The 23,412-nt window shown below is 47.1% G+C and overlaps 1 protein-coding gene across 3 annotated transcripts in view; it reads left to right on the plus strand.

The window, feature by feature from the left end:
• SIK3 (SIK family kinase 3) overlaps positions 1-23,412 on the plus strand; it is a 632,054-nt gene that overhangs the window by 504,444 nt on the left and 104,198 nt on the right. The window lies entirely within an intron of this gene.

Here is a 23,412-nt window from a genome sequence, read left to right on the forward strand (position 1 = left end):
ACTCACCCACAAATGTCAGTTTACTCAGCTGACAAACGTTACATAGAATTCATTGGGGTTCACAGGGAGTAAATATCGGCATACTAATAAAAAATGTGAGCCACACAAGTAAATTGTTAGTATAGGTTTGCTGTATTTTCTCATTAATGTAAGCAAACATCATCACAAATAATCCCATGTCAAGTGGTGTGCTCCAATTTGAGGCAATATCAACTGCAAATTACAATTATGCTCTTTTATTAAATATTTCTTATCAGTATGCTGATATTTACTCCCCGCATTCACCAACTACTTCTTTTAACCTGTGTCAATGGAGTGAAGCCTATAGGCTCACTCATTTAAAGTTCAACTGCTGTGTGCTAAACTCACCCTTGGTCTACATCAGATTGGTGGGTAGTGCAGCGCAGAATGTTTGTGTTGTATACATGTACTGGGTGTATGTGTCCCTGTGAATGGTACAGTACAGGGATGATGCAGTGCCAAGCAGCTGTGTATGTGTCATATAGGGAGAGGAGTTGGCCCAATGGCTAGGGCGGTCAACCTTGAATTTGGGGAACTGGGATCGACTCTCGGCAATGACGCTGAACATCCTGTTATTCTGGGCAAATCACTTAATCTTCTTGTGCTTAATAAAAACAAATTAATGTGTCCTTGTGTAACACAACTGATGCTATGTAAAGCGCTCTGATACCCGAGTTTGCGCTATATAAAACTCCATAAAATTAAAAAATAAAAATATATATACAAATGCTGAATTTATGTATTCCTATGAATGGTGCAATACATGGAAGATGTAAAGTTGGACAATGCATGCATGTTAGATGCATGTGCTGGGTTTATATGTGCTTGTGAATATTACAATACATGGAAGATTCTGGATTCCACTTTGGGAGACTTAGGATTACCTGGAGGAGAACGAAGAGGCAGCTGAATCCCCCAGACAGATTTGTGGATGCTGTATTTCTGTGAGCTGGGTGGGCGACACACACTGGAGAAAGAAGAGGCAGTCTCTTTAGTGTACTTCAAAGCATGTTCTTTGATTCACAGACAGGTCATTGTGAAGATGCCTGGGCACATCTCAGGAAGGAGATGGGGGTGATAAGAGAATCATAGAGAGTAGGGCTGAGGCCCAGGGGAAAGCTTTTGCTACACATATTGCTGTGGTTGATATCCAGATGTGAAACTTTAATAACTTCATTGGCCTGTGTTGTGAGGCAGATTTGAGTCTCTCCTGCTGTGACAGACTGCTTTCTGGAGGCAGGGGAGAGGAGAGGGCAGTTGAAAAGGATACATAACTCCAGCATAAACTTCAAAGGCTCAGAGTCTAAATCACATTCAGTGTCTAGAAATGAGCTATAAGAAAGGTAGCTCAAGGCCACCAAAATTGTCATCTGTCAAGCAGCCAGTCTGTGTGTGCAAGGAGGAGACTTCAGCCCGTGGCCAGGACTGGGGCCCCAGGACTGCCAGTCTCTCAGCTGGTTGAGGGGACATCACCCAGGTAATTTAAAATCACCTGCCCCTGGAGCACTAGTGCCTGCCTTCTTGCCCAGACCAGTGTACCTTGTGAGGGAGAGGAGGACGTTGGAGAGAGCGAGGTCCAGTTGTAGATTCCGGTGGTTAGATCCCTCTAGTGAGGTGCGAGGAGATGGCTGCTGCAATGATTGAGTCATGGCCTGTGTGCAGGTTACTGTTGGTGACCCCCTTATACCAGAGGACGGCTACCGTGAAGTGAGCTGTGAAAAGTCCTCGCATGCCCATGTGCATAGTAAAGTCGGCGACCTCTTATGTGAGGAGGGACGTTGTGAAGATTTCTTCTGTGCAAATCAAGCTGTAGCACTTGTGCGGAGTGAAGTCAGCTGCACTGTATGCCAGGACAAGGCTACTTGAAAATTGCTGCAGTGCTGATCAGGCCATAGCCTGTGTACAGAGGGAAGATTGTGACACTGTTTGCAAGGTGGGGCCACCGGGAGAAGGCAAGGTTGCGTGGCATGGTCGAGAGTAAGAGACCGCCATGGAGAACCATGCCCTGACTTAGGGCGAGGAGCGCCACATTCCCTCCCCCCTCTCTGTGGGGAAGATCCAAGAAAACGTACCTGCATCAGAGAAGGACACCGCCGACTGCTGCCTCCGCACGACCGCGTGTGAGGAACTCAAGGACACCAGACTTCTGTCCCTGAATGGCCATGTGTGAGAAACTAACTGTAGACCTCTACTGCAGCTTCAGCTCCCATGAAAAGAACTGAGCTGGGAAACTCTGGTTGTGCAGGTCCTTCTGGTGCGGGTAAGACTGATATACGGGCCAGACGTCCTCAGAGGAACTTACTGTTCGAGGCATATGAGCTGCAGACCACACACTTAGGATAGTAGATCGCCATCTGGTGTTGGGCTCGGATGCTTGCAGGTTGTTGTTGTCTTCGGAAGAAGTCTTTGGTCACGAGATAGGTGACTCCTCCCTTGGACTACAGTGCGCATGGGCATCCACTTCATCCTCAGATTGTTTTTTTCCGCCATTGGGTTCGGATGTAAGTTTTCCACTCCGGTAGAAAACTTCAAAAACAAGCTTTCGAAGCGAAAAGCTTTTACAAAACTGCATCGAGGCACCTTCACTCGACATCGAATTCATCGGACCGGTTCCGGACGTCGACGCGGGCGATTGGACCTATCTGCGCCGTGAGGCCTACGGCTCATGGAAAGGACGCCGTTTAAAAAATGCCCCCAGTGTGGAGCAAAATTCCCACACAGTGACCATCATAAGGTCTGCAACCTGTGCCTGTCGCCGGAACACAACGAGTCCAGCTGTCCAGCCTGCGCCGTATTTCGATCCAAAAAGACCATTCGGGATTGAAGAGCTCGACGCCATATCATGGCACACAGACCAGCCCCCGAACCAGAAAACATCTTCGATGAGGGTGCCGATGACCCGGAAGAAGATTCCGAGGAACTTCAAATTATATCAGAAGCAGACGACTCAGACGACCCCATTACTCCGGGGCAACACGTGAGTACCACTGCCCCTACCCCAACCCCTCCAAAACCAAAGGCATTGGTCAAGACTTCGCCAGCTGGCCCCAGTCGAGACCGAAAACACCCTCCAGAAGCCCCGCTTTCAGGCTCGGCTCCGAAGAAACACAAGCCTTCCAGTGGCTCAGGCCCGAGCAAGCCACATATCATTGTGCCACCGGCACCTTCGGCACTGAAGACACAAGACTTCTCGGCACCGAAACCGGCTCCGGCGCCTTCGGCACCGAAAACACCGAGGCCCATAGACAAACCGGCACCGAAAGCTCCCAAGCTCAAAGACTCAACTTCGGCACCGAAACCACTGGCTAAGGACTATAATACACCTCCTAAAGCCAATGACTCTACTGATCACCCAAAACCTTGATCGGAACCGAACAAAACTGCGCCAAAGTCTGTTCCTGAAGACCAAGAACTTTTCCACCCAGATCCAATGCAAAAAAAGATCTATATTAATCCAAAAACTGGACATGTCACTGCTGTACCGTGTAGGAAATGGAAACCGGATACAACACCTGCCCCAGTTCCTATAAAGAAGAAGGACTCGGCAACATCACCAATTCCTCCTTCCTCTCCTGTACCACCTCCTACCCCACCCCCTCTGCCTTCACCACCATTACCTCTACCATCTCCATCACATACACCACCCCCACAGGATGACGATGATGACCTAGGGGGAGGGGGTGATCCGGGTGATCCTGATAATCTTAATGATCCGTTCACAAATCCAGATACCATACCATTGGACGACTGGGCATACCCTCTACCAGATTTGCCTGACCCTACACCATATCCCTCCAAACCATCACCTCCAGATGACCACCTGGGGTTTGGACAACTAGTACACAGAGCAGCACTTGATCATGGCGTCACCATGCATTCTGATGCACCCGAGGAAGACTTCCTCTTAGACACTTTTGAACAGTCTCAGAAGTCGGTTCACATTTTACCCATGATTAAAGGGGTCATAAAACACGCCACAGAAGTATTTAAAGACCCCGTACGGGCCAGGGTACTCACCCCAAGAATTGAGAAAAAATATAGACCTGCACCAGAAGATCCTGGTTACATCATAGGACAGCTCCCTCTGGATTCTCTGGTCGTTTCCAACGCACGGAAATGCGCCCCCGACAAGGAATCCAAACTATTAGAGGCATCGGGCAAAAGAGTAGCAGCACAAGCCACTAATCATTGGCGTATCGCCAACACTCAAGCCCTATTAGCACGCTACGATAGGGCTCACTATGATCAGTTAGAAGACCTGATACAACACCTACCAGACCAATACAAGGCCCAAGCAAATGACCTTATACAAGAGGGAAAACTTATCTCAAATGCCTCAATTAAATGTGCACTTGACGCCGCAGACACTGCCTCTAGGGCAATAAACACAAGTGTACTCCTTAGACGCCATGCATGGCTACGCATTTCAGGCTTTAAGCCAGAAGTACAAACTACTATACTTAGCCAACCATTTAATCAAGAACAACTGTTTGGACCAGCAGTAGACACTGCACTTGAGAAAATGAAAAAAGACACCGAGACTGCTAAATCCATGGGAGCATTGCAGTCTCCACAACCACGTGGCTCCTTTCGACGCTCCTTCTACAGAGGAGCCCCCAAAAACATTGGAGCAGAGCCCTACTCCACATTCAAACCCTCTACACAAACATCCCCCAGTAGAGGATATTTTAGAGGAGGATATAGAGGAAACAACACCAAAGGACGAGGTCGAGGCAGTACCAATACTCGTACCTCTCCCGCTACAAATCAATGACATTCCTCCACTCCCCCCAGACCATTCCACTCCAGTCGGAGGAAGACTCAAACAGTTCCTACCTGTCTGGAACTCCATCACAACAGACAAGTGGGTAAGACAAATTATCCAGTATGGTTACTGCCTGGAACTCACCACTACCCCCCCCCCCCCCCCACACACATTCTACCCAAGCAACGCTATACGACACCAGACCATCTTACGCTCCTCAAACAAGAAGTGCTCTCATTGCTTCAAAAACACGCAATAGAACCAGTTCCCTTACAACATCAGGGTACAGGGGTATACTCACTGTACTTCCTAATCCCCAAAAAGGACGAGATGCTAAGACCAATACTGGACCTCAGACTCCTAAATCAGTACATAAACTCAGATCATTTCCATATGATCACTCTTCAACAAGTACTCCCACTACTACAACAAGGCGATTTCCTTGCCACATTAGACCTCAAGGACGCCTATTTTCACATCCCCATGCATCCTGCTCACAGGAAGTATCTAAGATTTGTGGTGGACGGACAACACTATCAGTTTACAGTCCTTCCATTCGGGGTAACAACTGCGCCCAGAGTATTCACCAAATGCCTAGCAGTAGTAGCAGCGCATCTCGGGAGACAACAAATTCATGTCTTCCCATATCTAGACGATTGGCTCATAAAAGCCAATTCATTCAACAAATGCTTCCTACACACTCACCAAACTATTCAAATCTTACACAACTTGGGATTTACAATAAACTATCCCAAATCTCATCTCCAACCCTCCCACATACATCAATATCTGGGAGCCACCATAAATACCTCCAAAGCACTAGCATATCCCAGCCCAGCCAGGATAGCCAAAATACAAGCTCTGATCGCAAAATTTCAAACCCAACACTCTCTTCCAGCAAGAGTGTTCATGCAACTCATAGGCATGATGGAGTCATGCATCTTCATTGTGCCTTATGCAAGACTTCAAATGCGTCCCTTGCAAGAATGTCTAGCACGTCAGTGGAATCAGGCTCACGGACAACTGGCAGATCTGGTGTTGGTGGACAGCCGCTCACATCGCTCTCTAAAATGGTGGAACACTATAAACCTGTCCAAAGAGCGGCCATTCTTAGAACCTCTTCCACAAATAGTGCTGACAACCGACGCATCTCTCACAGGATGGGGAGCCCATCTCCTAACACACACCACTCAGGGCACATGGACCACTCAACAAAAAGGGCTCCATATCAATTACCTGGAGCTACTGGCAGTATTCCTAGCACTAAAATCATTCCAATTACATCTCCAGAACAAAACTGTCCTCATCCGGGCAGACAACATGACAGCCGTGTATTACATACAAAAACCAGAAGGCACACATTCTCTCCAGCTGTCGCAGCTCGCACAGAACGTTTGGAAATGGGCTGTTCCCCACAACATATACCTGCTAGCAGAACACCTTCCAGGAGTTCACAATCAGATTGCCGACCTGTTGAGTCGACAAACTCAACAGATCCACAAATGGGAATTACACCCACAAGTCCTACTCCCAGTCTTCCAAAAATGGGGCAAACCAGACATAGACCTGTTCGCCACACACGAAAACGCAAAATGCAAAAAAACCTTCGCCGCCAGGTTTCCCCACCCACAGTCGAAGGGCAATGCAATATGGATGAACTGGTCAGGCAGATTTGCATACGCTTTTCCGCCTCTCCCACTCATTCCATTCGTGGTACGCAAACTCAGGCAACAGACTCTCAAGCTGATACTAATAGCTCACACATGGGCACGTCAACCCTGGTTCACAACACTGCTGGAACTCTCTCTAGTTCCACACCAAAAACTGCGCCTCACCCCGTCCTTATTAACCCAGAACCATGGAGAAATCAGACACCCAGATCCACATCAACTGAACCTAGCGATCTGGCTCCTGAAGGTCTAGAGTTCGGTTACCTCAACCTACCACCAGACTGCATGAATATTATAAAGGAGGCCAGACGACCTACTACTAGAGCCTGCTACGCTGCAAAATGGTAAAGATTTGCCATTTACTGCACGAACAATGATATAACCCACTGGATGCATCCATCCAGAACATCATTTGCTACTTACTACACTTGCAAAGATGTAATTTAGCGTACTCATCCATACGTCTCCACCTAGCAGCATTAGCAGCCTACTTACAAAATCAACAACACTTGTCATTATTTAGAGTACCAGCGATCAAAGCCTTCATGGAAGGTCTTAAAATGATTATTCCTCCCAGATTACCACCCTCTCCAGTGTGGAACCTAAATGTTGTTCTCACAAGGCTCATGGGTCCCCCATTTGAACCTCTGCATAAATGCGAACTACAGTTCCTTACATGGAAAGTAGCGTTCCTTATTGCTATCACATCCCTTAGAAGGGTAAGTGAGATCCAGGCTTTAACCATACAAGAACCATTCCTACAGCTACACCGTAACAAAGTGGTTCTTAGAACAAAACCTAAATTCCTACCAAAAGTCATTTCTCCGTTCCATCTTAACCAATCAGTCGAGCTACCAGTGTTCTTCCCAAATCCAGACTCTGTAGCTGAAAGAGCTCTTCATAGCTTAGACGTTAAAAGAGTCCTGCTTTATTACATTGATAGAACCAAATCTTTTCGCAAAACCAAACAATTGTTTGTTGCTTTCTCTCCACCACATAAAGGCAACCCCATTTCCAAATCCGGAATAGTCAGGTGGATAGTTAAATGTATCCAAATATGCTACCACAAGGCTAAACGCACTCTAACAGTTCCCCCTAGAGCGCATTCCACACGCAAAATAGGGGCTTCCATGGCATTCTTAGGAAACATTCCCTTAGAAGATATTTGTAAGGCAGCCACATGGTCTACAACACACACCTTCACTAAACACTACTGTGTTGACGTGCAAGCGAAACAACAAGCTTCTGTGGGTCAGGCTGTCCTTAAGACTTTATTCCAAACTGCTGCAACTGATACAAGTGACCACCGCTAGGGGAGACACTGCTATATAGTCTTTCCTAAGTGTGTGGTCTGCAGCTCATATGCCTCCAACGGAATATGCTACTTACCAGTATGCATCTGTTCTTGGCATGTAGAGCTGCAGAGCCACACATGCCCACCCACCTCCCCGGGACCTGTATCTGTTCCAGCATCGTCTTTGACATTACACATGGACATCCTTTCTTTATTTTTACCAACTCCATAATTTCCCATCATGGCAAAAAACAATCTGAGGATGGAGTGGATGCCCATGCGCACTGTAGTCCAAGGAAGGAGTCACCTATCTCGTGACCAAAGACTTCTTCCGAAGACAACAACAACCTGCAAGCATCCGAGCCCAACACCAGATGGCGATCTACTATCCTAAGTGTGTGGCTCTGCGGCTCTACATGCCAAGAACAGATGCATACTGGTAAGTAGCATATTCCTTCTATATAATGCTTCAGCACTGGAACATTTTTGACTTAAGAATCCGAGTAGGATATTTTAGTTTCAGGCTACTGGTGCGACTTAACCTGACTAATAACTATAGTGAATGGGGAACGATCACTACCACTAGCGAGAGGGGAGTGGGACTCGGGAACCGTACTCCTAAAACACTAGAGCCCTGATTTCAGGGGACCGTGTGTATTGTTTGCAAATGCTATATTTTACTTTGTGTTGGTATATAATTGCTCCCTATTTTCATAAAAGCAAATATTTGACTGTAAAACTATGTTCGAGGCATATGAGCTGTAAATCATATACTGTGCATGGATCGCCATCTGGTCTTGGGCTCGTATGTTTGCAGTTTGTTTTTGTTCGACGAAGTCTTTGTAGTCACGAGATAGGTGACTCCTCCTTACGACGATAGTGCGCATGGGCATCGACTCCATCCCCAGATTGTTTTTCTCCGCCATCGGGTTCGGATGTGATTTCCTACACTCCGGGTAGATAACGTCTTCGAACCCCCTTCGACACGCAATCCTTCACCGCTCGACGGTATTGTTCTCGCTCGCGTTTCCCTTTCGACGAGCATCCTCCAACTTAAAAGAAATCTTCGACCAAGAACTTCGACACAGGCCGTTGGGCTTAGCCGTGCCGAACATAATGGCCGTCGATGGAACGGACTCCGTTTAAAAAATGCCCCAGGCGTGGTGCTAAATTCCCACACACAGACTTACACGAAGTGTGTAACCTCTGCCTCTCCCCCTGAGCACAAGGAAAAGGACTGCGAGGCCTGTACATCCTTTCGGTCGAAGAAAACCATCCATGATCGTTGGGTTCGACGACACGAAATGTCCCGCAGCAGCTCAATTCCAGACATCTTCGAAGCAGGTTCCACCATCCACTCAGAACTCCAACCTGCAGAAGAGGATATCTCCTTCTCTGAAGACGACGACTCCGAGGAAGACGAGCAGACTGTCACCCGGGCTCAGCGGACAGTAAGTACTACTACCCAACCCGCTACCAAACCCAAACCAAAGGCTCCGGTAACACCTTCACCCTCTGGCTTGGGTCAATACCGTGATCATACTTCAGACACCCCGCCCTCGGGGCCCGGCTATGAAACCGAAACAAAAGCCTTCCGACTCAGGCTCGAGCCTGCCCCATTCCGGCACCGAACATACACCTTCGGCACCAAAGCCTAAAACCAAGCCGGTGCCCCACACTTCATAGCCGGCACTGCAGACACCTTCGACGCCGAAAACCCCCACTAAGAAGCCACCAAAAGACAAAGTTTCCGAGCCGAAATAGGACAAACTGAAAGTTTCGGAACCGAAACAGGACAAACTGAAAGCTGCAGAGCCAAAAAAAAAATTGAATCCGAAAACTCTCTCACCAAAGATTTCAAAGTCGAAAACACCTACAAAACCGTCACAGCTTAAGCCCATTAAGGAACACCCTACGGCCAAGCTTCCGGCGCCGAAACAAGACACACCACTCATAGACCCTTCTTTTCCAGAATCTTAGGATCCAAAGCACAAAACACTGCATATTGACCCCGAAACTGGATAACTTGTCACCAAACCTCCTAAGAAACGGAAATTAGATCTTCCAGAGGTTCCTCCCATACCTCTCAAACGCAAGAACATGGGTACTAACCCTTCTCCCCCTTATATACCTCCCTCTCCTCCTCCTCCTGATTCTAACTTATTCATCACACCAGCAAACTCACCATCACCATCACCTACACACTCACCTGTGCCACTGGATGGTGATGAGGGTGGGGATGGGGATGAGGATACACTAGGGGATGATGACGACCATAACATACCCATGGGATGACTATGATCAAGATCCCGATCTGCACAATGATACTGATCTGTATCCCTCCAGGCCATCAACACCTGATGAAAACATTGGTTTTGCACAACTTATTAATAGGGCTGCTCACTACCATGGGGTAGAACTGCACACTGATCCCCTAGAAGAGGACTTCTTGGTGAAAACATTTGCACCCTCACAAAAATCCACCCACACCCTGCCTATACTAAAAGGCATGTTAAAACATGCGACAGAAGTATTCAAAGACCCTGTTAGAGCCCGAATACTCACACCAAAGAGTGGATACAAAATATAAAGCAGCTCTCACAGACTCAGTGTACATCAAAGGCCAGGTACCTTTAGACTCTCTTGTTGTGTCTAATGCATGCAAGAGGGCTAATTCCCAAGCTACAGGCGACACCCCTCCTCCTGAAAAGGGATAAAAGCTTATAGACGCTTCAGGGAAAATAATTGCGTCACAGGCTGCTAACCATTGGCGCGTCGCCAATGCGCAAGCTCTCCTAGCGCGCTATGACAGAGCGCACTATGACGAGCTGGAAAAACGAATGCAGTACTTACCAGAGGAACACAAAAACAACACCAATGAACTCATTCAAGAGGGCACTCTGATAACTAACACAAATGCGCCCTAGGTTCAGCTGATATAGCATCCCGTGCCATTAACATCAGCATATTACTGCGTAGGCACGCTTGACTTCGAATCTCCGGATTCAAGCAAGAAGTTCAAATCACCATACTCAATCAGCCCTTCGATCAAGAGCATCTTTTTGGACCTACAGTCAATACTTCATTGGAGAAAATGAAGAAAGATACTGAGACTGTGAAGTCCATGGTGGCCTTGCATCTCCCTTCCAACAGGGGTTCCTTTCGCCGCTCCTTTTACAGGGGTGGCTCCAAAACAACGTCATCAGAAAATCCCTCCTTATCTTACAAAACCCCAATCAATCTACCTCCCACAAAGGATATTTTCAGGTAGGAGACAGGGGGAAGAATAATAGGGGAAGAGCCAGAGGTAACAACACCCGCAATTCCCCTAACACCAAGCAGTGACTTCCCTTCACTACCCCCGACCATTCCACTCCAGGGGGTACGTCTCTCACAGTTCCTACCTGTCTGGAACTCCATCACAACAGACAAGTGGGTAAGACAAATTATCCAGTATGGTTATTGCCTAGAACTCACTTCCACTCCCCCAAATATCCCTCCCAGGCAACGTCCAATGTCATCAGACCCTCCTAAAACAAGAGGTTCTCTCATGCAATAGAACCAGCCCCCTTGCTGCATCAGGTCATAGGGATTTACTTCCTAAACTTCCTAATTCCAAAAAAGGACGGCTCTCTCAGGCCAAAACTAGACCTCAGACCACTAAACCTCTATATTCAGTCAGATCACTTAAACATGGTCACCCTCTAACAGGTGCTCCCATTGCTTCAACAAGGCGACTTTCTTTCCTCTCTGGATTCAAAGGACGCCTACTTCCACGTTCCAATTCATCCAGCTCACAGAAAATATCTCCGGTTTCAGGTAGACGGTCAGCAAGCACTACCAGTTCAAAGTCCTCCCCTTCGGGGTGACCTCAGCACCCAGGGTCTTCACCAAGTGCCTCGCAGTAGTTGTGGCTCACTTGAGAAGACAACACATTCATGTGTTCCCAGAGCTCGACGACTGGCTCATAAAAGCCAAGTCACACAGCAGCTGTGTTCACCACACCCAAAAAACAATTCAATTGCTTCACAACTTGGGATTCACTGTAAATTTCACCAAGTCCCACCTTCAGCAATCCAACACACAAATGTATCTCGGAGCTACAATAGACACTTCCAAAGCTCTAGCATACCCCAACCCAGTCAGGATACGCAACATACAGGCTCTAATATCACAATTTCAGCCTCAACACTCATTACCAGCTCAAGTGTTCATGCAATTAATAGGGATGATGGCTTCTTGCATTCTAATCGTCCCTTATGCAAGACTTCACATGCGTCCTCTACAGGAGTGCTTAGCACGCCAGTGGAACCAGGCTCAAGGTCAGCTAACAGATCTGGTGTTGGTGTACAGCCGCACATATCGCTCTCTGCACTGGTGGAACACACAAAACCTTTGCAAGGGGCGGCCGTTCCTCAACCCGGTTCCACAGATAGTGCTAACAGACGCATCGCTCACCGGCTGGAGAGCTCATCTCCAAAACCTTACCATTCAAGGCATATGGACTACAAAGCAAAAACAATTCCACATAAACCACCTGAAATTACTGGCAATATTTCTGGCATTGAAATCCTTTCAACTCCATCTAGTAGGCAAAGCTGTCTTAGTTCGTACAGACAACATGACAGCAGTGTACTACATACAAAAGCAAGGAGGAACACATTCTCTACAACTTTCACACTTAACTCAACGCATATGGAAATGGGCCATTCCACAGAACATATCTCCTAGCAACATATCTCCTAGCAGAACACCTCCCAGGAGTACACAATCAAATCGCGGATCTACTCAGTTGTCAACAACAACAGATCCACGAATGGGAACTTCAACCTTAAGTTCTTCTCCCATTCTTTCAAATGTGGGGCTATCCAGAAATAGATCAGTTCGCCACACACCAAAACGCAAAATGCCCAACCTTCGCGTCCAGGTATCCACACCCGTTCTCCAAAGACAATGCAATATGGATGAACTGGTCAGGGAAATTTGCTTACGCTTTTCCGCCTCTCCCGCTCATTCCATTAGTGGTCCGGAATCTCAAACAGCATTCCCTCACACTAATCCTGGTTGCTCCCGCATGGGCTCGACAACCCTGGTTCACAACATTATTTGAAACTTGAGTAGTTCCTCATCAAAAACTGCACCTCTCTCCCAAACTTCTCACTCAGAACCATGGAGAGATAAGGCATCCAGATCCCAATCAACTCAACCTTGCAATCTGGCTCCTGAAGTCTTAGAGTTTGGCTACCATAATCTCCCGCCAGACTGCATGAACGTCATTAAAGAGGCTAGTTGTCCTAGTGCCAGAGCATGCTATGCAGCAACGTGGAAATGATTTGTAATTTATTGTACAACCAATAAAATCAATCCACTAGATGCTTCCACTCAAAACATTATTTGCTATCTATTACACCTACAACGCTCTGACCTAGCATTCACATTATAAGACTGCATCTAGCTGCAATAGCAGCTTATCTACAAAACCAACAACACTTGTCTTTGTTTTATGTACTCGCTATCAAAGCTTTTATGGAAGGACTTAAAAGAATAATTCCCCCGAGAGTTCCCCCCTCTCCAGAGTGGAATCTTAATATCGTCCTTGCAAAGCTCATGGGCCCACCATTTGAACCTCTGCACAAATGTGAACTACAATTCCTCACTTGGAAAGTAGCCTTCCTTATAGCCATCACATCTCTTATGAAGAGTTAGTGAGCTCCAGGCACTAACCATACAAGAACCATTTTTGCAAATTCATCATAACAAAGTGGTTCTCAGACCTAATCCAAATTTTTTACCTAAAGTTGTGTCACCTTTCATCTTAACCAGGCTGTTTAGTTGCCAGTTTTTTTCCCTCAACCACGCTCAGTGGCTGAAAGGGCTCTCTACACGCTAGACGTTAAAAGAGCACTACTCTATTACATTGAACGAATGAAGTCCTTTAGAAAGACTAAACAACTTTTCGTTGTTTTTTCCCCACCTCATAAAGTTAATCCCATTTCAAAAGCAGGCATTGCACAGTGGATTAAGTGCATCCAAATATGTTACCTTAAAGCCAAACGTACATTAACAATTCCCCCTAGGGATCATTCTATGTGCAATCTAGGGGATTCTATGGCATTCTTAGGGAACATTCCCTTAGATGACATCTGCAAAGCTGCAACTTGGTCTACACTGCACACATTTACAAAACACTATTGTGTAGATGCGCAAGCAAAACAACAAGCTAGTGTGGGCCAGTCTGTCTTAAGAACACTCTTTCAAACCACTGCAACAGATGCAGGTTAGCCACCGCAACAAACAAAACTGCTGTATAGTCTATGCACAGTATATGATCTACAGCTCATATGCCTCGAACGGAAAATGCTACCTCTCATATGTTCTTGGCATATAGAACTGTAGATTCATATACGCCCACCCGCCTCTCTGGGTACCTTTATCTGTTGCAGTGATATCTTACTTAGATACATCACACATGGACATCTCTTTCTATTTCTTACTCACTTCATCATCACCCTTTATGGTGAAAACAATCTGGGGATACAGTTGATGCCCATGCGCATCATCATCGTAAGGAGGAGTCACCTATCTTGTGACTACAAAGGATTCTTTGAACAAAAACAAACTGCAAACATCCTAGCCCAACACCAGATGGCGATCTAAGCACAGTATATGAATCTACAGCTCTATATGCCAAGAACAGATGCATACTGGTAAGTAGCATTTTCCTTTTTGCTGCTCTGGAAGCCTATTTTGTACTGTGAGTCTGTGTTCACACCCTGTATCAACCTCCCTCCTCCCCCTGAGAAGCTGTGAACTGCTCAACCCGCACTACCACTGAGAGTCAAGTGCTGAAGAGGTGCTTGGCCAGGGCCGGACTGGCCGGTTTTGGGCCCCTGGGCGCCGTTTTTGTTACAGGGACGTTTTTGCAGCATAGCTGCAAAATCGGCCCTGTAACAAAATGAGCCGAAACCCGGCCCTGGCAAAGAGCTTGGCCGCACCCCCAACCCCGGGGGGGGGGGAGGTTTGCCGAGCACTTTGTCTGGGCCGGTTTTGGTTCCCAGTCCGGCCCTGTGCTTGACCGAGTTGCTCAGGATTCATAGTAGGCTGAGCCATGGGACATCACCAGTAAAAGGCACACACGCTCACACTCTCTCCGGCATGCCCTGTGGCCCTCTGAAAGTGGTTATGACAAAAAGGATGGCTTCTTTCGAAGTAGTTGTGAAGAAGCTCCTTCAGTTTAGGAAATGCCTTTATAAGTTACTTTTTGAGTGTATTTCTCATTCTGCTGACTTGGGCATTGTTTTGTATTGTTGAACTGAGATTTTGGTTTTAGAAAATTGTCCAACATGACTGTCAAAGGCCTTAGTAGTCATTTAAACTGTAAAGTAAGGAATGTTATTCTTGTGTACTTTTGCTTCTGTTTGCCAACCATTCCTTAATGAGTTTTACCGTATCATTTGTGAGAGGAAACATATAAACATCCACCTAGACATTAAGTAGATGTTCTATGTCCCTTCTAGCCGTTATGAGACTGGATATGAGCTTATTATTTCAATGGAAATGTGACTTTTCGCCACAGTTTGTAATGTCCTCTTGAAATACTAAAAATAAAAAAGTAACTTATGTTTTAATCTGAAATAATGCAGTGCACTAATGATTACAACAAAATTGAGATTCTGTGTCAGAGCATTGAGAGAAGCTCTCACCCTGGGATCTTGCCCCTGTCAAACTACTCTTGGGAATTGTAAGACTGTTGCAAATTCTATACCAGTGGTGTGAGAGAGCTGCTTAAAGCAGCTGCATAAAGTTCACTAAGCACAAACAAACTATCAATTTAGCACACAGTTTAACGAGGCAAAGAAAAGCATGAGAGAGACTCATTTAACACTAGGCCAGGAAATGGGGCCTGTCCTGGCCTTTTAAAAGGGGCAGTATAGCAGCAGTTCAAACTTCTATTCCCGGAATTCTTGAATCCATGTCACAACTCGGGTGCCAGAGATGAAGGTATGTAAAGGTAGAGAATGGTAGGGTACAGCTCCAGTACTATAAGTGTGAAGAGGTGAGTTGAAGAAGGGTGTAGGTGATAGTAAGGAGGAGCTGGGTTGATTGCTGTTTACCCAATACCTTGCAGTTGTACAGTTTAAAATCATGGTGAGAGTCATGTATCTGTCGGTGCCCTTTGTTTTCATATTGGATAGGTATGTCCTTCTCTGCACTTAGTACTTTTTATATCTAGAAAATAATGAGCACATTCCTTTATAAAACAAAAACAAATATGCCCTTTAAAATAGTTGGGTTTTTTAGGCTCATGTTTGTCCTGACAGTTTCAGAGCCTACCCTCTCCGGAGTATTTTTTTTCTTTTTCTTAGAAAGTGGGTTGATTGAGTTTTGGATTAGCACAGTGCTATGTGTGGCCACTGCAGAGCTGTGATGGCATCAGCCAGGCTGGTGAACTTTGAGCAGAAGGACAGCACTGCTGCCACGCTGGAAGAGAATAGTACTAAAGGGCTCTGACAAGAAGAGAGAGGCGGGGATCAATGATGATTTCAACACTGCACCAGAAGATCTAGAAGTTATGAGCCGCCCTGACTGTAGATGAATGCGCAATGTGGGTTTGAGGAAGTATCCTCACTGTAGAGCAAAGCAGAATGTGTATGAGCAAGGGCCATCTCTGCTGAGAGGAAGCAACTATAATGAGAAGGGTCCCTCCCTGCTAATAACCTGTATTGTGTAAAAGGGAGGGCCCTTATTGCAACGATCCAGCTGAGTGTATATGAAGAGCACTTGCTTCAGAGCATTAGTAATCTGTTCGAGTGGGCCCCTTGCCAGAAATAACCAGTCTGTATATGAGGGGGAAAAATGCTGCAGGGAACCAGCAGTGTTGTGAGTAGGGTTGACACCTTCCCAAGCGAAAAATACTGGCCATTTGTTGTTTTTAGAGTCTGCAAAGGCCCGGACATGATACTAAATAAGACATTAAATGAAATTCAAGGATTCATTTGTAACATGACTTTTCTGCCTTTGTTTACTTTAAGTATTAGTGTGGTATTGTGAACGCAGCTCCCAAATGCATGTAAGTGTTTTCTGCTCATATTTACCATTTGAATTATGCACAGATTAAGGGTAAAAATACCGGCTTTAAGTGATTTTGCTTATTTTGCTACTGACCAGGATATTAAAATACTTGTGATGCTGGTAGAAAACTGGCCAGGTGGCAACCTTAATTCTGAGGAGGGACATTTCTGAAGAAAACCAATTTTGTATATGAGGAATTCAACTCATTGCAGAGAAACAGGAGAGAGAGCGAGAAAAAAAAACACTACAGAGAACAACATTGTGTGTGTATGAATGTTTTGAGGAGAGACTCTTGATGCATTCCACAAAACAATGTGCATGAGGAAGAACCCCTCCTGGAGAGAACCAACAGTTTGTACATCAGAAGGGGGAGTCAACTATTGAGAACCAGCAATGTGTGTGTGTGTGTGTGTGAGTGAATGAGAGAGCAAAGAGCCTCTCTGCAGAGAGAAATGTGTGTGTTGGGTGCACATGTCTGTCTGTGTCTGTGCATCTGCCTATAACCCTTACTGTAGAGAACCAGCAATAGTTATAATATTAAATCAAGGACTGCAAAAGAAGCTACAATCTTAGTGATAGAACAACAAATTATTGTAATTAACATAGTTTATTCAAATTACAACCACATTTATATAAAAGCCTACTATTGTCAGAAAAAATCTCCCATTCAGGTTACAGTTAACCAATTTAGTCCAGAGCTTTTAAAATCAAGGTCCCTGTTGCTCACATCAAGTCTGAATGATAAAGAAGAAATCAACCACATTTTCAATTCCTCCTTTTAGGGAAAACAGCAGCGGACGGTTAAAAGCATTGATACACGTTTCATGGATCTTTTCTAAAACGTGTTCCACCTTCATAAGGACCAGTGGTTACATAATAGATGAAAGTATCTGAAATCTTGAATCATGCACAATTAATTGAGGAGGTCGTCACTGCATGATGTATGGGGTCCAATGAAACTAAGCATAATTTCACAAACATACATATGTTATCTTAGAGAAGACAATCGAAATCAAATAGATGGAATTAAAGAAGGACCAAGGTCTGGTATGATAACAGTGAAAAGAAGAACTAGTCACCATCGGTCGATAGATCTTATAGACACTTTAGAGAAAGAAATCAGGCTTTACCTGAAAGCGCCATCTAAATAAAGTGGCACACATGCCCACATACATCTGGAATGACCCGTAATCTGAGGCATTATATTGTCCTCTACATGTTTGCCATAGAGTGTTAAGATTCAACAGTGTTTACATGTAGAGGGCCCTTAAAACAGAGAACCGGAAGTGTATGCGAGAGGAAAGACCCTCACTGCAGAGAGAGGGAGAAAACCAGTAATATCTTTACTAGGAAAAACTGTAATTGCAGAGAACCAGCAGAGAGAGTGTGTGCACGTTTGTATGAGGTAGGTGTAGGAGAGTAGGGTCTGCAATCCTATGATCACCCAGATTTTTTGCTTTTGCTTCATTGGTTTACGACTTTCCCCGGCTGCGGGCCTGCCAATCAGACCCACAGCCTAGCTGTTCTCTCTCGAAATTAACACACATGTACATTAGGTGCATCCACTAATTGGAACTGGGCCGCCTTATCAGTCCCTGTGTCAGCATACCACAGGTATCCAGGGCGTCGGTGTACCCAGGGCCTACCAGGGGCTGCAGCATGTATTGTGCCACCCCTGGATGGCCGCCCAAATCTGACACAACTGGCTGCACGACAGCTGGGGCAAGGTGGTGTAATCACCCGTTGCTGTAGGTGTAGTATTCCTATACCTAACCCTAAAATGGACGCATGGATTCCTGTCAGTCACTCCTATGGCAGGCCTTATCAATCCTGAAGGCAGAGTGCTGGGAATCATGTGAGATGGTGCTCTGGCGCGAGCTGAGCCCGTCGACGGCTTGCGGAACCAAATCCTAATAGCCGTTCCATGGTGACGCGGGCCAACTCCTTTAAAATGCATTATAACCCTTGCGGTTATTTTCTAACTTTGGCATCGCCTCACCTACACATGTCGAGTAAGGTGTCATACGAATTGGAATACGAACCCCTCGCCAATTCTGGCGACGGGGTTAGCATTCCCCCCTTTTAGAGGGGCACGACATGGAAGTAACCTTGAACCCCGGTTAAAAGTTGACTCAAGCCTCAGCATCACAAAATGGATGCTGCCACCAGACACAAGTCTGACCTCCTGCTGCTGGGAGACCTTCCAGCGAGGGGAGCTTGGACAAAGGGTTTCCTGTCAAGGGCGGTGTTAGCACCATCCCAGACAGGGTTTGTGTATCCCAGGTAGGCAGGGCTGAAAGGAAGGTGATTGCAAGTGGCACCCCGGTGCTCACTGTGCATAGCCCGGCTCAAACCAGTTTCGGGGGCACACCAGCCCCTGAGCTGGGGCGAAACCGGACAAAGGATAGGGGTGTAACCACCCCCCTCCTGGCCCCACCCATAGGTAGGACCTAGTCACGGGCCAGCCCCTTTTCTTAGAATAAAGGTAGGAGCGAGTCCCCTTCCCAAATTGGATAATTCTGAATCTTGAACTACTTTCCACGAAAGGAACTCTTGACTATTTCTGAAGACTCTCCCTTGTGGCTAAGGAGTAGCCACCCTGCACCAGCAGGCACCACCTAAGCGCTTGCGGTTTGCTGTACGTCTCTCCCACGGATCAAGACTGCCCAGCTCGACGAGACCCGGGTTCCCTGCCATCTCTGACCTCTACCTACATCATCAGCCCAGCTGAGATTCGTAGGTGTGACGAGACCTGCGGGGCCGGCCATCTTCAGAACCTGCACGACGCTTATCTAGCACGCCCACCGAGGGACCCTCGAGTGAGTGCACCTAGGGTTTGAGAAGCCCTAACCCTGAGCGGCTCCAGCACCGAAGTCTGCCTCCCCAGCATCCACGAGATCTGCGTGGGGGCCCTTCTGCTCCTTACTGCTCACCGCGTTGTCCGACCACTCGCCGACCGGCTTGTGGCCCTCTTCACGACGCACCACGACAGACTTTCATCACTGGTCTGGTTGCTCCAGACTGGCTCTTGCTCCCCTTCAACGGAGGAGTACCTCGGACCCTCCTGGTCCACTCCCGACGCCATCTTGACTCCACCGCGTGGGTTTGCCACTGCCAAGACCTGCTGCCCCATTCCTGGGCCCAGTACAAAAGGGGGTGGTGATGGACGGAGCATCAGAACCAATCAAACACTCACACCCAGTCAACAGATCTGGGTTTGATCCATCACCATTTTTTAGCCCACTCTGCCACCCCAGTTCAGACATGGCCATATGCAAATCAGTCTGACCCTGTGCCTCATGGGAACAGTCCAGCCCGAACTGCCAAGCCATGCCTTCCCTGGACCAGAAACAAGCTTCCTAGGACCGGTTTCTGGCATTTCAGCCGTTTTCAGCCAGGCTTGCTTGAATCCAGTGGCAAAGTGAGCAAGGGACTCACGTCTGAGCATACCCTGCCAACTTATGGCGAACAAAGCAGTACAAAAGGGGGTGGTGATGGACGGAGCATCAGAACCAATCAAACACTCACACCCAGTCAACAGATCTGGGTTTGATCCATCACCATTTTTTAGCCCACTCTGCCACCCCAGTTCAGACATGGCCATATGCAAATCAGTCTGACCCTGTGCCTCATGGGAACAGTCCAGCCCGAACTGCCAAGCCATGCCTTCCCTGGACCAGAAACAAGCTTCCTAGGACCGGTTTCTGGCATTTCAGCCGTTTTCAGCCAGGCTTGCTTGAATCCAGTGGCAAAGTGAGCAAGGGACTCACGTCTGAGCATACCCTGCCAACTTATGGCGAACAAAGCAGTACAAAAGGGGGTGGTGATGGACGGAGCATCAGAACCAATCAAACACTCACACCCAGTCAACAGATCTGGGTTTGATCCATCACCATTTTTTAGCCCACTCTGCCACCCCAGTTCAGACATGGCCATATGCAAATCAGTCTGACCCTGTGCCTCATGGGAACAGTCCAGCCCGAACTGCCAAGCCATGCCTTCCCTGGACCAGAAACAAGCTTCCTAGGACCGGTTTCTGGCATTTCAGCCGTTTTCAGCCAGGCTTGCTTGAATCCAGTGGCAAAGTGAGCAAGGGACTCACGTCTGAGCATACCCTGCCAACTTATGGCGAACAAAGCAGTACAAAAGGGGGTGGTGATGGACGGAGCATCAGAACCAATCAAACACTCACACCCAGTCAACAGATCTGGGTTTGATCCATCACCATTTTTTAGCCCACTCTGCCACCCCAGTTCAGACATGGCCATATGCAAATCAGTCTGACCCTGTGCCTCATGGGAACAGTCCAGCCCGAACTGCCAAGCCATGCCTTCCCTGGACCAGAAACAAGCTTCCTAGGACCGGTTTCTGGCATTTCAGCCGTTTTCAGCCAGGCTTGCTTGAATCCAGTGGCAAAGTGAGCAAGGGACTCACGTCTGAGCATACCCTGCCAACTTATGGCGAACAAAGCAGTACAAAAGGGGGTGGTGATGGACGGAGCATCAGAACCAATCAAACACTCACACCCAGTCAACAGATCTGGGTTTGATCCATCACCATTTTTTAGCCCACTCTGCCACCCCAGTTCAGACATGGCCATATGCAAATCAGTCTGACCCTGTGCCTCATGGGAACAGTCCAGCCCGAACTGCCAAGCCATGCCTTCCCTGGACCAGAAACAAGCTTCCTAGGACCGGTTTCTGGCATTTCAGCCGTTTTCAGCCAGGCTTGCTTGAATCCAGTGGCAAAGTGAGCAAGGGACTCACGTCTGAGCATACCCTGCCAACTTATGGCGAACAAAGCAGTACAAAAGGGGGTGGTGATGGACGGAGCATCAGAACCAATCAAACACTCACACCCAGTCAACAGATCTGGGTTTGATCCATCACCATTTTTTAGCCCACTCTGCCACCCCAGTTCAGACATGGCCATATGCAAATCAGTCTGACCCTGTGCCTCATGGGAACAGTCCTGGGCCCAGCATCATCGACAGCAGACACCTTCGTGGGACAGCTCGCCCTCCCTCCGGGTCGCCGCCGCGCCTCCTGGTCCAAGGAACAGCCGAGTCCGACGTCATCCACTCGCCTGGTCGAGGTGACTTCAGCCGGTACCTTCCTGGTACCCACACGATCGCTGGCTAGCGGTTGAGAACTGAGTCCCCTCTGCTTTCAGGTTTCCTTCATCACCGATCCAGGCTTGGATCTCTCTGAACATCGACACTGGTCGCCTGCCAGCAACTTCTTCTTTCAGGCTCCTGAGACTACAACGAGGACTCCCGACATCTTGCTGAACCCCACGCAGCCGCAGCCTCGGGGCTAGGTAACTCGAGCATCTCGGTGCTCCATCGTAGGTTCACTCTACAAGTGTCCAGTTCCTTTTTCGTTTAGTCCCACTGATCGGATTCCTCCGGAATCAGTCACTTTAAACTATCTAACCTTTCCCATTCCACTTGCAGTGTAAATGGTTTCGTGCCCTTCGGGCACTTGTGTAAATTGTGCAACCAGAAGTATTTTCATAAGAGTTTTGTAGTGTGCTTAGCTCCCTGACTCATAAAGAGCCAGGGTAGTCTTGTTATAAATAAATATCCTTTATTTTCATAACAACTTGTGTGGTGTCCTTTCACTTGGTGTTCAAGGGGTATATGTGATGGTAAACAGCTGGCTTAACACGCCCTCTAGAGTTTAGCCTAAAGACTGCTCGTATCCACGCTACTAGGATAGCTGGTCTATAAGGTTGACTTACAACCAATCATCAATAAGGGTCGTTTGGAATGATACACAGTGATCACTAGAATAGCAGAGTGTGCGTTAGTAGGGTTTTCACTGCAGAGTATCAGCAGCATGTGTATGTGGAAGAACTCACTGCAGGTAACAGTAGTGCGTACGAGGAAGAATACTCACTGGAGAGAACCAGAAGTGTGTGACTCTCTTTGCAGAGACCCAGCAGTGTGCCTGTGCAGAAGGCTGTCAATGTAGCGAACCAGTAATGTATGTATAAGGGAGGTAGGACTCCCACTGTGGGAAAGAGCAGTGATGTGTATGAGTATGTACACAAGTGTGAGTAAGAGAAACAGAGTGGATATGACAAATGAGACTCACTGAAGAAAATCAGCAGTTGATATGGGGAAGGGCACTCTCCACAGAGAATAGGGAGTCTGCTATTGGATAGATGTCTGGAAGGGCTCTACCAGTCGTGCCTTTGTGATTAAGTGCCTTCACTGCAGACAAGCAGCAGTGGGTTTGGAAAGGCTTTCACTAAAGAGGTTGTCTAATGTTTCGAGGAGGGACCCTCACTGTAGAGAATCAGCACTCACTTTGTAGTGAGGGCTGTTTCTTATGCTATAAGTGGTGTGTGCTCCATTCTAAAGTTTTCCGTTATATACCCATCACTAGGTAGTAGGGAGGACTGCATTTCATTTTGGGGCAGAAGTGTGATTTTTTCATTGCCTCCTGCTAGGGCTGTACTCCCTCTGTTTATAATGCTATGCTTCGTGCAGAGTTCTCTAGGCATGGTTGTGCACTATGCCCCCTCTCGTTCTGTATGTATGGCTGTGCTTCTCCTTCTGTAAATGATTGTGCTCTCTCTCTCTC

This window comes from Triturus cristatus, chromosome 3_1 (genome assembly GCF_964204655.1).
Source record: "Triturus cristatus chromosome 3_1, aTriCri1.1, whole genome shotgun sequence".
Taxonomy (NCBI): Eukaryota; Metazoa; Chordata; class Amphibia; order Caudata; family Salamandridae; genus Triturus; species Triturus cristatus.